The sequence below is a fragment of the Salvelinus alpinus genome, chromosome 12 (genome assembly GCF_045679555.1).
Source record: "Salvelinus alpinus chromosome 12, SLU_Salpinus.1, whole genome shotgun sequence".
In the NCBI taxonomy this organism is placed as follows: domain Eukaryota; kingdom Metazoa; phylum Chordata; class Actinopteri; order Salmoniformes; family Salmonidae; genus Salvelinus; species Salvelinus alpinus.
In genome coordinates, this window is record NC_092097.1 from 50,399,470 (window position 1) to 50,412,733 (window position 13,264).

The 13,264-nt window shown below is 42.1% G+C and overlaps 1 pseudogene; it reads left to right on the forward strand.

Moving 5' to 3' along the window:
• Nucleotides 1–512: 512 nt before the first annotated feature.
• LOC139536317 (serine/threonine-protein phosphatase 4 regulatory subunit 1-like) overlaps nt 513–13,264 on the forward strand; it is a 29,681-nt pseudogene continuing 16,929 nt past the window's right edge.

A 13,264-nucleotide genomic window follows, 5' to 3' on the forward strand; every position in this document is an offset into this window, starting at 1 on the left:
AAATAAGAATTTGTTCTTAACTGACTTTCCTAGTTAAATGAAGGTTAAAAAAAAAAAAAAAAACTGTACCTTAAATGTCACTTGGCCAAGCGAGGGAGAGTGATGATCGGAGAGGCAACATCCTTGGTGGAAATCTTGAAATTGAGCTTAAAAACAACCAACATAAAGCTATTAATGTACCTAGCTAGCTAGCACTCCTGTCAGGTAGCTAGCTACAATTACCCATAGCTGGCTAGCTAGTTTTATAGTTTGGTAATTTATTCCAATACATTTCAGAATTCCCCAAAATATGTTTATGAAGCTAGCTACGGTTTATAGGCTTCTCACTACCAGACTAAGCCAATTTGCCAACGGAAAAATCTATGTAATCTAAAAAAAAAAGTGCAAACTAGTATCATAATTTGGTCTGACATGCCGAAAATGCAGCCGTGTTGATTCAATTTGACACTGTGCGGCCTCCGGAGTATGACTCGTGACTACAATTTGCATTGAATTGTGGGTCATATCAACCCCAAAGTAATCAAAGTTCTTCACTCGCTCCCTTGAGCTAAAATGAGGTTGAGGGGGCAACGTTAGTGAATTGGACCTCCACTTAAGATGGCAATCAAAGTGGCTAGTGTGAGGGCCGAGGGGGAAAAAATTGTTGTTTGGACTGCATCTATACTGTACTGTCTTTGTTAAAATGGTGGAAGCCCTCACTGGCACTGCCCATGCTACGATGACCTTCTGGCCACTAGAGGCCTCTATCATTCTCTATGGTGACAGCCCAAATAATAGATCACCGAGCATATAATCAAGATGGCAGGTATGTGGCTAGCTATGATAATAACGTTTATTCGAAACTTTAACGAAACCGTGTTTGTCCAAATACCGTTTAGGGTGTCTTGTGAAAAGTCTCCTACATTGACACACAATTTCTAGTTTTATTGTGTGTTTTCAAGCAATAAGGATAGCTAGATAACGTTACATGGGCAGCAAGCTGTGTTTTCAAGCGAAAGGGTTATCTTAACTAGCAAGTTCTAGTATTTATATCTGCTTGTTGACAACACTAACACTGCACATGCTTCTAGGTATGGGTTGGTAGTTATAATGTATTGTGTGTTAGGTCAATTTAAAATGTAATTTTAGTTAAATATGTCAGGTCGACTTGCTTTCATGCCTAAACTACTGTATCTTGCTAGCTAGCCTCTACACCGATATCTTGGCATTCCAAATCCAGCTCAAAACAATGAAATGCAGCAAGCAAACTACCTTGTGATTTGGCAACCGTATATAACTTTCCAGTACTAGCGAAAATTAGGTACGTAGCTCATGTTAGTTCGTTATTTTCATTGGCTGAAACAGCATACACTAAATTGTTATGGGAAAGGTTTGTTTTTGAGTTGGAGGAACATTTCCTAGTTCTGTGTTTTATTAACATTGTCTGGCCACTGCACTCTTTGTTTTACTTGTTACCACTGGATTAGGCTAAATGCCCCACTAGCCAGCAGATCCGAACCGCTTGCTTACAGCTGTACTAGTGTAACCGATGTGAAATGGCTAGCTAGTTAGCGGTGGAGCCTTTCAGTCGGTGACGTCACTTGCTCTGAGACCTTGAACTAGTGGTTCCCCTTGCTCTGCAAGGGCCGCGGCCTTTGTGGAGCGATGGGTAATGATGCTTCAAGGTCTCAGAGCAAGTGACGTCACCGACTGAAAGGCTGCTAGCGCGCACCACCGCTAACTAGCTAGCCATTTCACATCGGTTACACTAGTACAGCTGTAAGCAAGCGGTTCGGATCTGCTGGCTAGTGGGGCATTTATCCTAATCCAGTGGTAACAAGTAAAACAAAGCATCGTTACCCATCACTCCACAAAGGCCGCGGCCCTTGCAGAGCAAGGGGAACCACTACTTCAAGGTCTCAGAGCAAGTGACTTACATTTACATTTAAGTCATTTAGCAGACGCTCTTATCCAGAGCGACTTACAAATTGACTTCACCGACTGAAAGGCTGCTAGCGCGCACCACCGCTAACTAGCTAGCCATTTCACATCGGTTACATTCACCCCCCTTTCAACCTCCTCCTTTTCCGCAGCAACCAGTGATCCGGGTCACGGCACCAATGTAACAGTTTAGAGTTAAACTGTTACACTAGGGTCAGACAGCATTCCTGTGTGTATTGAGGGGGTCTGATTAATCACGCCCTTGCATATATATGATTTGGAACCTGTCTGCCTCCCAGCTGTGATCCAAGTGCACCGCTCTGTCCGACAGCGAAGTTGGCTCAAAACAAATGTGACGTAGTATTAAAAGCAGTTCATCTGTGTAATCTCAAATGTAATTATTTTTCATGAGGGCCATTTCTGGTAAAAATAGTTATACATTGCTGAGGTGTAGTCACTTGAGGATACAAGCTCAAGTACACTGTACAAATATGATAATTATGAAACCATAAAATATTTTTGTATTTCCAATTCAACAAAACTGTATGAATAAGGCTTGAAATTACTTATATGCTTTCTAAATATTGTTTATCAAGTTATAAAATTACTAACTATTAGATTTTACCATATAACTGTAAAATACATATTTGTATGTTTAGTGTTAGAGAAAATGTCATATTTTTCCTGAACTCATTAGGAACCCACCTTTAATCTTATATTAATCTTGTTTAAAATCTGAATTATTTTAGACACACGGCTATAAATCGAGCTCTGAATGTGCTACAGTGATGAAACCAGTCTCTCCCGCTGAGTTACGATGGAAGGATTGCAGGGATCTCAGTGGCTGTGACGTAGGGTTCAAGTGGTTTCAGATTTGACATCCTACGTCACACAGGCCAGAACAAGAATAGACTGACGAGTTCCAGATGAAAGGTCTTTGTTTCTGGACATTTTGAGCCTGTAATCGAACCCACAAATGCTGATGCTCCAGATACTCAACGAGTCTAAAGGCGGCCAGTTTTATTGCTTATTTAATCAGAACAACAGTTTTCAGCTAACATAATTGCAAAATTGTTTTCTAATGATTAAATTAGCCTTTTAAAATGATAAACTTGGATTAGCTAACACAATGTGCCATTGGAACACAGGAGTGATGGTTGCTGATAATGGGCCTATGTAGATATTCCATGAATTTGTTGTTGCCGTTTCCAGCTACAATAGTCATTTACAACATTAACAATGTCTACACTGTAATTCTGATCAATTTGATGTTATTTTAATGGACAAAAATGTTAGCTTTTTTTTTTTTAAACAACGACATTTCTAAGTGACCCCAAACATTTGAAAGGTAGTGTACATATTGGTTGTTTAGCTCCAGCACACTCACAAGACCAGTCTGAATGTAGCTGGGTACCAGTTTTTTAATTTTTTTTTTATATAAGTACAGTGCATTCAGGAAGTATTCAGACCCCTTGACTTTTCCCCTCCCATTTTCTTACATTACAGCCTTATTCTAAAATGGATTAAATTGTATTTTTTCCTCATTAATCTACACACAATAACCCATGACAAAGCAAAAACAGGTTTTTAGAAATGTTTGCAAATGTATAAAAAAAAATTATGACATGTAGATAAGTATTCAGACCCTTTACTCAGTACTTTGTTGAAGCAGCTTTGGGAGTGATTACAGCCTCAAGTTTTCTTGGGTATGATGCTACATGCATGGCACACCTGTTTCTCCCATTCTTCTCTGCAGATCCTTTCCAGCTCTGTCAGTTTGGATGGGGAGCGTCGCTGCACAGATTTTCAGGTCTCTTCAGAGATGTTCGATCGGGTTCAAGTCCGGGCTCTGGCTGGGCCGCTCAAGGACATTCAGAGACTTGTCCCAAAGCCACTCCTGCATTGTCTTGGCTGTGTGCTTAGGGTCGTTGTCCTTTTGGAAGGTAAACCTTCGCCCCAGTCTGAGGTCCTGAGCACTCTGGAGCAGGTTTTCATCAAGGATCTCTCTGTACTTTAATCCGTTCATCTTTCCCTCGATCCTGACTAGTCTCCCAGTCCCTGCCACTGAAAAACATCCCCACAGTATGATGCTGCCACCACCATGCTTCATCGTAGGGATGGTGCCAGGTTTCCTCCAGACGTGAAGCTTGGCATTCTGGCTAAAGAGTTAAATCTTGGTTTCATTAGACCAGAGAATCTTGTTTCTCATGAGCTGAGAGTCCTTTAGGTGCCTTTTGGCAAACTCCAAGCGGGCTATCATGTGCCTTTTACTGAGCAGTGGCATCCGTCTGGCCACTCTACCACAAAGGCCCGATTGGTGGAGGGCTGCAGAGATGGTTGTCCTTCTGGAAGGTTTTCCAATCTCCACAGAGGAACTCTGCAGCTCTATTAGTGACCATCGGATTCTTGGTTACCTCCCTGACCAAGGCCCTTCTCCCCCGATTGCTCAGTTTGGCCAGGCGACCAGCTCTTGGAAGAGTCTTGGTGGTTCCAAACTTCTTCCATTTAAGAATGATGGAGGCCACAGTGTTCTTGGGGACCTTCAATGCTCCAGAAATGTTTTGGTACCCTTCCCCAGATCTGTGCCTCGACACAATCCTGTCTCGGGGCTCTATGGACAATGCCTTCAACCTCATGCCTTGGTTTTTGCTCTGACATGCACTTTCAACTGTGGGACCTTATATAGACAGGTGTGTGCCTTTTCAAATCAAGTCCAATCAATTGAATTTACCACAGTTGGACTCCAATCAAGTTGTAGAAACATTTCAAGGATTATCAATGGAAACAGGATGCACCTGAGCTCGATTACGAGTCTTCGAGCAAAGGGGCTGAATACTTCTGTAAATTAAGTATTTCTGTTTTTTATTTTTAATACATTTGCAAAAAATTCTAATACCTGTTTTCGCTTTGTCACTTTGGGGTATTGCTTGTAGATTGCTGAGAATTAGTATTTATTTAATCCATTTTATAATAAGGCTGTAATGTAACAATGTGGAAAAAGTAAAGGGGTCTGAATACTTTCCGAAGCCAATGTGTATATATACGGTACCAGTCAAGTTTGGACACACCTGCTCATTCCAGAGTTTTTATTTGAACTATTTTCTACATTGTAGAATAATAGTGAAGACATCAAAACTATGAAATAACACGTATGGAATCATGTAGTAACAAAAAATTTGTTAAACAAATATACTTTATATTTTAGATTCTTCCAAGTAACCACCCTTTGCCTTGATGACAGCTTTGCACACTTGGCAATCTCTCAACCAGCTTCACCTGGAATGCTTTTCCGACAGTCTTGAAGGAGTTCTCACACATGCTGAGCACTTGTTGGCTGTTTTTCCTTCACTCTGTAGTCCAACTCATCCCAAACCATCTCAATTGGTTTGAGGGCGGGTGATTGTGGAGGCAAGGTCATCTGATGCAGCACTCCATCACTCTCCTTCTTGGTATTGCAGCCCTTACACAGCCTGGAGGTGTGTTGGGTCTTTGTCCTGTTGAAAAACATATTTCAGAATTGTGATGTCTTCACTATTATTCTACAATGTAGAAAATGTTACAAACAAAGGAAAACCCTTGAATGAATAGGTGTGTATATATTTTTTCATGCCTTAAGAGATCCTACAATTCTAAATCAAATAGCAAAATGATCCTTGGTATGGCCATCATCTCAAAACATACTCAGTATGACATCACAAATGACTTACCAACGGTTGTTGTTTTAATCTGTTTTTGTTTTTATTTTTGTATTTATTCCGGCTTAGACTCTTAAGGATTAAGACACTGCAGAGCTGGTGGACAATATGGCTTGGAAAACATACCTCAATCCAGGGATGAGAAATGCGTTGTACTCCGAATTGTCCCGTTATATCAACTGTTACAGACAAGATTGAATGACTGCAATTTTTTTGCTAGCTTGCCCCTTTTCTCTCTTACGTAACATAGTTGATGTATTTGCTAATCCCCAGGTAGCATTTGACTGAAGGTATTAATGATTTCATGTTTGTAAAATCTGTCCTCATCGCTATTCCATTTTGCAGGTCTGTCTTTATATTTTGAAGATGGCCATGATGATTTGGATGACTGTGAGTATTTCCCCCCTCACCAATATGTTTCAAATGCCATGTTGAATTCTTGTGAAGTTCATGTGGAAAGATTTACTGAGGCACATACAATGCAGGATTTTACTGACATCTTCTAAAGTGTGGTGAGGGAAGCCTGTAGTTTCTGGTTGACCGTCTTTGTCCACATGAAATGTAAGGCTGTTACATTTTACATTGACGTTTTAGTCATTTAGCAGATGCTGTTATCCACAGCCACTTACAGGAGCAGTTAGGGTTAAGTGCCTTGCTCAAGGGCACATCAACATTGTTTTCTTCACTTAGTCGGCTCGGGAATTCGAACCAGCGACCTTTCGGTTAGTGGCCCAAAGCTCTTTACCGCTAGGCTACCCCCTAACTTTGTGTCAGATCCCTCCCTCTGGGTTCAGGCAAGCTATTATTACCAATATCCATCTATCCCTCTTGTCATAGGCTACTCATTTTGTAACTGAAACAGGCAGTGCAATAGCTGTCACTTTTTCACTTTGCTAACTATGTATATTGAGGTGAAATGTGGTGTCTTACTACTTGCGCCAGGGTCAACCCAAAGCGCACTTATATCAACGTTATAATTCTAACACTGAGCCTAATCTGACAGCAGTGGTTCCTTGTCCAGGTGAAAGTGCTTACTTGCAGTGCATTCGGAAAGTATTCAGACCCCTTGACTTTTTCCACGTGTTGTTACATTACAGCCTTATTCTAAAATTGATAAAACAAAAATAAAAAAATGTATGTCATCAATCTACACACAAGACCCCATAATAATGAAGCAAAAACACGTTTGTATACATTTTTGCAAATGTATAAAAAAAAAAAAACCTGGAAATATCACATTTACATAAGTATTCAGACCCTTAACTCAATATTTTGTTAAAGCACATTTGACAGCGATTACAGCTGAGATTCTTCTTGGTTATTATGCTACAAGCTTGGCACACCTGTATTTGGTAGTTTCTCCCATTTTTCACTGCAGATCCTCTCATGCTCTGTCAGGTTGGATGGGGAGCGTCGCTGCACAGATATTTTCAGGTCTCCAGAGATCTTTGATCGGGTTCAAGTCCGGGTTCCACCCCTGCGTTGTCTTGGCTGTGTGCTTAGGGTCGTTGACCTGTTGAAAGGTGAATCTTCGCCCTCAGATCATCTCAAGGATGATCAATGAAAACAGGACGCACCTGAGATTAATTTTGAGCCTCGTAGCAAAGGGTCTGAATACTTATGCAAATAAGATTTCATACATTTGCAAAAAATTCTAAAAACCTGTTTTTGCTTTGTCATTATGGGGTATTGTGTGTAGATTGATGAGAAAAACATTTTATTTAATCAATTTTAGAACAAGGCTGTAACGTAACAAAGTGGAAAAAGTAACTTTCCGACTGCACCGTACCTCGTCTCCACACTCAGTCACTTCAGCGTGAACCAAACATGGTGGTGAAGTTGTGATTTTTTTAATTTATTTTTTCCCCTTCCCGGATAGTTGGGTTTGATGACGACGGATCAGAGTGCGACGGGATTCGGATCACAGCTTTTCTGGATGCAGGGCAGGACAATCTCACCCCCCTGGGGAGACTAGAGAAATACGCTTTCAGCGACAATGTCTTCAACAGGTAGGAACGAAAATGATGATGCACTTGCAAACACTTCACAGGGAAGCAATAGCAAAAGTTTAGACATAATGTGATGGTCATTTGTTTTTGCAATGTAGGACCACAGTACACATTGTGGATTTAAAAGTTCTGGTTCTTGTGAATTCACCAAACATTCACCATGGCATGGCTGGAATATAACAAATGTCAGGCATCAGTGAATGGGCTGGGCCTTCCATACTACCAGGTCTTTTTACCCGTGCTTCAAGACATGAACTCACGAGGTGCCACGCTTGTTATGACGGGCATGGTTTGACTTAGGTGTTTCTGATTTGGTCTCTTCTTGCTTTCTGCCCGATCAAAGATAAAATCCTGCCTGATGCCCTCAGTGGTTTTAAAGACGTTAGCGTGCACATCACCTCTCCAAACACCTCCATTGCCCCCAGTTGAACTCCACTCATGGGAATGAATTTTTCATGCTCTGCTTGTTGAGTTCAAGTCCTCATTTGGGTGATTTCCAAGTGCATGTGTGTAATTTTCTCGTCAGCTACGGGCCGGTAGCGCTGTGTTGTGCTACTTGGGCTAGATGTTGGCACAGGCACTAACTTGGGGCTTGTGTTGCTTTCTAGGCAGATCGTGGCACGCGGGTTGCTTGATGTGCTTCGAGAGTTCAGTGACAATGAAAATGACTTTATCAGTGTCATGGAGACTGTTGCCCGAATGTCTGAAGATGGAGGTAGATGTTGTTTTTATTTGTCTCATATTATTTGACAATTCTGTCAATTGTTTGTGAGGTTGGGGTCAATTCCATTTTAATTGCTGTCACTTGAATTGGACATGGAAGGTTAGCGATCCACTGGACTAAATTTAATAAAATAATTTACTAACTTTTACATGCAATTAACCCCAAACCACAAATAAAAATGTATTGTTTTGTTAGAACTTTTATTTTGTATGCATGTTTGTGACCATCTCCCTATGTGTGTGTCTGTGTCCTCTTTGTGTGTGTCCTCAGAGCCCACAGTGCGTGCTGAGCTGATGGAGCAGGTGCCCAACATTGCAATGTTCCTACACGAAAGCCAGCCCAACTTCCCAGCAGCCTTCTCCAGATATCTGGTGCCCATCGTGGTTCATTATCTCACAGACCCCAATAACCAGGTAGGAACACATAGAACTCCCAACAGACCACAACAAAACCGTGACATTCTCTTAAGCAATTGTGATTATTGACACCCCTTGCCTGTGTTTTGTGCCTATGAATTGTAAATGTTAATTTGTTATTGCAAATTCAACAAGCTCGTAATACATTAAACAAATTCTATGGAAAAAGGCGACCAAAGTGAACTGAACAGAACACGTGCAGCGCACAATCAGTATGCATTTCCAGGCTAAGTAAACACGATATATTGTAAAGTATATTTTGAAGTAAAGCGGTCAGTACTGACAGAGATGGTATTTTTCCCAGGTGAGGAAGACCAGTCAGGCAGCCCTGCTGGTGCTGTTAGAGCAGGGCCTCATCTGCAAAGGCGACATGGAGACCAAAGTGTGTCCTGTTCTACTGGACCTCACCGAGCCCAGCAGCGACGACGACTACAAGATAGAGGCCGTCGCGGTAATATGACTTTGGGTTTGTTGATGATTCAAGCTCACATTTAGTTATGTTTCAGCCTTATTCTATAATGGATAAAATAAAATAAATCCTCATCAATCTATACATAATACCCCATAATGACAAAGCGAAAACAGATTTGTATACATTTTTGCAAATGTATTAAAAATTTTACAAACTAATTGAGCTCAGGTGCATCCTGTTTCCATTAACCATCCCTGAGATGTTTCTACAACTTGATTGGAGTCCACCCTGTGGTAAATTCAATTGATTGAACATGATTTGGAAAGGCACACACATCTGACTAAATAAGGTCCAACAGGTGACAGTGCATGTCAGATCAAAAACCAAGCCATGAGGTCAAAGGAATTGTCCATAGAGCTCCAAGACAGGATTGTGTCGAGGCACAGATCTGAGGAAGGGTACCAAAAAATACCTGCAGCATTGAAGGTCCCCGAGAACAAAATGGCCTCCATCATTCTTAAATGGAAGAAGTTTGGAACCGCCAAGACTCTTCCTAGAGCTGGCCACCCGGCCAAACTGAGCAATCGGGGGAGAAGGGCCTTGGTCAGGGAGGTGACCAAGAACCCGATGGTCGCTCTGACAGAGCTCCAGAGTTCCTCTGTGGAGATTGGAGAAACTTCCAGAAGGACAACCATCTCTGCACCACTCCACCAATCAGACATTTATGGTAGAGTGGCCAGACCGAAGCCACTCCTCAGTAAAAGGCACATGACAGCACGCTTGGAGTTTGCCAAAAGGCACCTAAAGGACCCTCAGACCATGAGAAACAAGATTCTCTGGTCTAATGAAACCAAGATTGAACTCTTTGGCGTGAATGCCAAGCGGCATGTCTGGAGGAAACCTGGCACCATCTCTACGGTGAAGCATGGTGGTGGCAGCATCATGGTGTGGGGATGTTTTTCAGTGGTAGGGACTGGGAGACTAGTCAGGTTCGAGGGAAAGATGAACGGAACAAAGTACAGAGAGATCCTTGATTAAAAACCTGCTCCAGAGCGCTCAGAACCTCAGACTGGGGCGAAGGTTCACTTTCCAACAGGACAGCGACCCTAAGCACACAGCCAAGACAATGCAGGAGTGGCTTTGGGACAAGTCTCTGAATGTCTTTGAGTGGCCCAGACAGATCTCTGATTTGAACCCGATTGAACCTCTCTGGAGAGACCTGAAAATAGTGGTGCAGCGACGCTCCCCATCCAACATGACAGAGCTTGAGAGGATCTGCAGAGAAGAATGGGAGAAACTCCCCAAATACAGGTGTGCCAAGCTTGTAACGTCATACCCCAGAAGACTCGAGGCTGTAATCACTCCGAACGGTGCTTCAACAAAGTACCGCGTAAATGATCAGAATACTTATGTAAATGTGATATTTATGCGTTTTTATTTTGAATAAATATGCAACAACAAAAAAACAGTTTTTGCTTTGTCATTATGGGCTATTGCATGTTGATTTATAAGGGGGAAAAAACAATACAATCATTTTTAGAATAAGACTGTAACGTAACAAAATGTGGGGGAAAAGTCAAGGGGTCTGAATACTTTCCGAAAGCACTGTATAGAACATAAAGACATACAGGACATAGATGCAAGAGTAGTGGTTCTGAGGCGTTATACCAAAAACACGTCAGACAAAGATGATAAGACTAACACTGATCCCTGGATGGGAAGAATGAGGATCCCTGGATGGGAAGAATGAGGATATCGGCTCAGACTGATCCCTGGATGGGAAGAATGAGGATATCGGCTCAGACTGATCCCTGGATGGGAAGAATGAGGATCCCTGGATGGGAAGAATGAGGATCCCTGGATGGGAAGAATGAGGATATCGGCTCAGACTGATCCCTGGATGGGAAGAATGAGGATCCCTGGATGGGAAGAATGAGGATATCGGCTCAGACTGATCCCTGGATGGGAAGAATGAGGATATCGGCTCAGACTGATCCCTGGATGGGAAGAATGAGGATCCCTGGATGGGAAGAATGATGATGGTTGTTAGTGGACCCTAGCCACAATATTGAAGTCAATATGAGATGCAGCTTCAGAGGAATTTGCAGTGGGTAGACAAGTCAGCATAAATCCAAGGTCACTACCAGTACTGTGTTAATAAAGAGGGTTTATTTTTGTAACCTTGACGATGCTTTCTCTAATACGGTTAGCTGTGGAATGGTAAGTCTGTGTGGAATGACCATCTGAATCCTCCACCAAGTCCAATAGTGCTGTTTGAGAATCAAGCACTGTGCTTCCTTTGTGCTCTGATCCACGTGGAGGTGTAAAGGTGCCCTTAGACGCAGATCTTGGGTCAGTTTAGAATTTTCCCCCGCAAACATTTAAGGTTGGGAGAGGGGAAGCTGATCCCAAATCTGTACTCTGGAGCCCCTGTGGATTCCATTAGAATTACATTGATTGTGATCCTCTCTCCCTGCCCTGTAGATCATGTGTAAGCTGGTAACCATGCTGAGCAAAGAGACAGTGGAGCAGCTGTTGCAGCGTTTCTGTGAGCTGTGCAGCGACGCCAGGCTCTTCCAAGTCCGCAAGGTAAACTCAAACACACAGTTCTCCGGATCCAACTAGAGCACAGTTTTGACAATAAACATTACACACTGTTTATGGTAGTCGCTCAAGGATTGTGTTTCCCATCTTGAATCTTCCGAAATGTTAACAAACTGAATGAATGCAGTTGCTGAAGGAGTGTGTTTTGTGATTCAGTATGACGGCCTAAACTATCTGCTTGGAATTGTAATCCCATTGGGAACTTAGTGCCAGTTGGGGAAGGGGTATTTATTTTTTTGATTTTCCTGAGCTTGTAATGACTGTAAGGCGCCTCGGTGTGTCCCAATGTTGCCCCTTATTATTCAGAACCAATAGTATTAAGTCTATAAGGCCGACATGGGCAAATACTTTTTGGGATAAAAGGTATGGTTTTTTCTCTTTTTTTCTTTATTTTTTTTCTCCAGTCGTAGGCGTGAGCAAAAGCTGCATGAACAAACACTGTTTTTGACACTGTTTTCCTTCAGGTGTGTGCAGCCAATTTCGGAGAGTTCTGTTCAATTGTGGGCCGGGATGCCACAGAGAAACTACTGGTGAGTCACTAGGATGTTGGTTTATTTCATCCTCACACTGTCAAAGATACAGGGATATACAGTATCAATCAAATGTATTTCTAAAGCCCTTCTTACATCAGCTGATGTCACAAAGTGCTGTATAGAAACCCAGCCTAAAACCCCAAACAGCAAGCAGTGCAGGTGTAGAAGCACAGTACCAGTCAAAAGTTTGGACACGCCTACTCATTTTTATTTATTTTTTTACTAATTTCTACATTGTAGAATAATAGTGAAGGCATCAAAACTATGACATAACACACATGGAATCATGTAGTAACCAAAAAGTTGTTAAACAAATCTAAATATATTTAACATTTGAGATTCTTCTAAGTAGCCACCCTTTTCCTTGATGACACCTTTGCACACTCTGTAACAAGTTTCCAATATCCTCGCCCACGTGGACATTATGTATGAGTAATGTATATGCCAATTATTTTATGGTCCGACTGCATTCTGTCCCCTATCAACACTTTTCAAACTTTTGGTGCCAGCGAGAATGACATAAGAAAGTAGTCAAGGTGACTAGCCTAATAGAGCCTCCATTATGTATATCTCACTAGGTCAGGATATTTAAGCCTCCATATATCCATGATATTTGTGATTTCCTTAAGTGCAACCTACCTTTGTCTAATAAGAAATTCTCCTTTTTCATTGGAAAATGTTTTGTTACAGTTTGCAACGATCTCCGCTAATGAATACATCCCTTGTAATGATTCTCTTCTGTCGCTGCCCAGATGTCCAAGTTCTTTGACCTGTGCTCTGATAGCCTGTGGGGCATCCGGAAGGCGTGCGCCGACTGCTTCATGATCGTCTCCAACTCCACCTCCCCCGAGGTGCGACGCACTAAACTGTCCCCCCTTTTCAGTAGCCTCATCAGTGACCAGTCTCGCTGGGTAAGAGACTGCGCCAGACGTGCACGTGCACACACACACA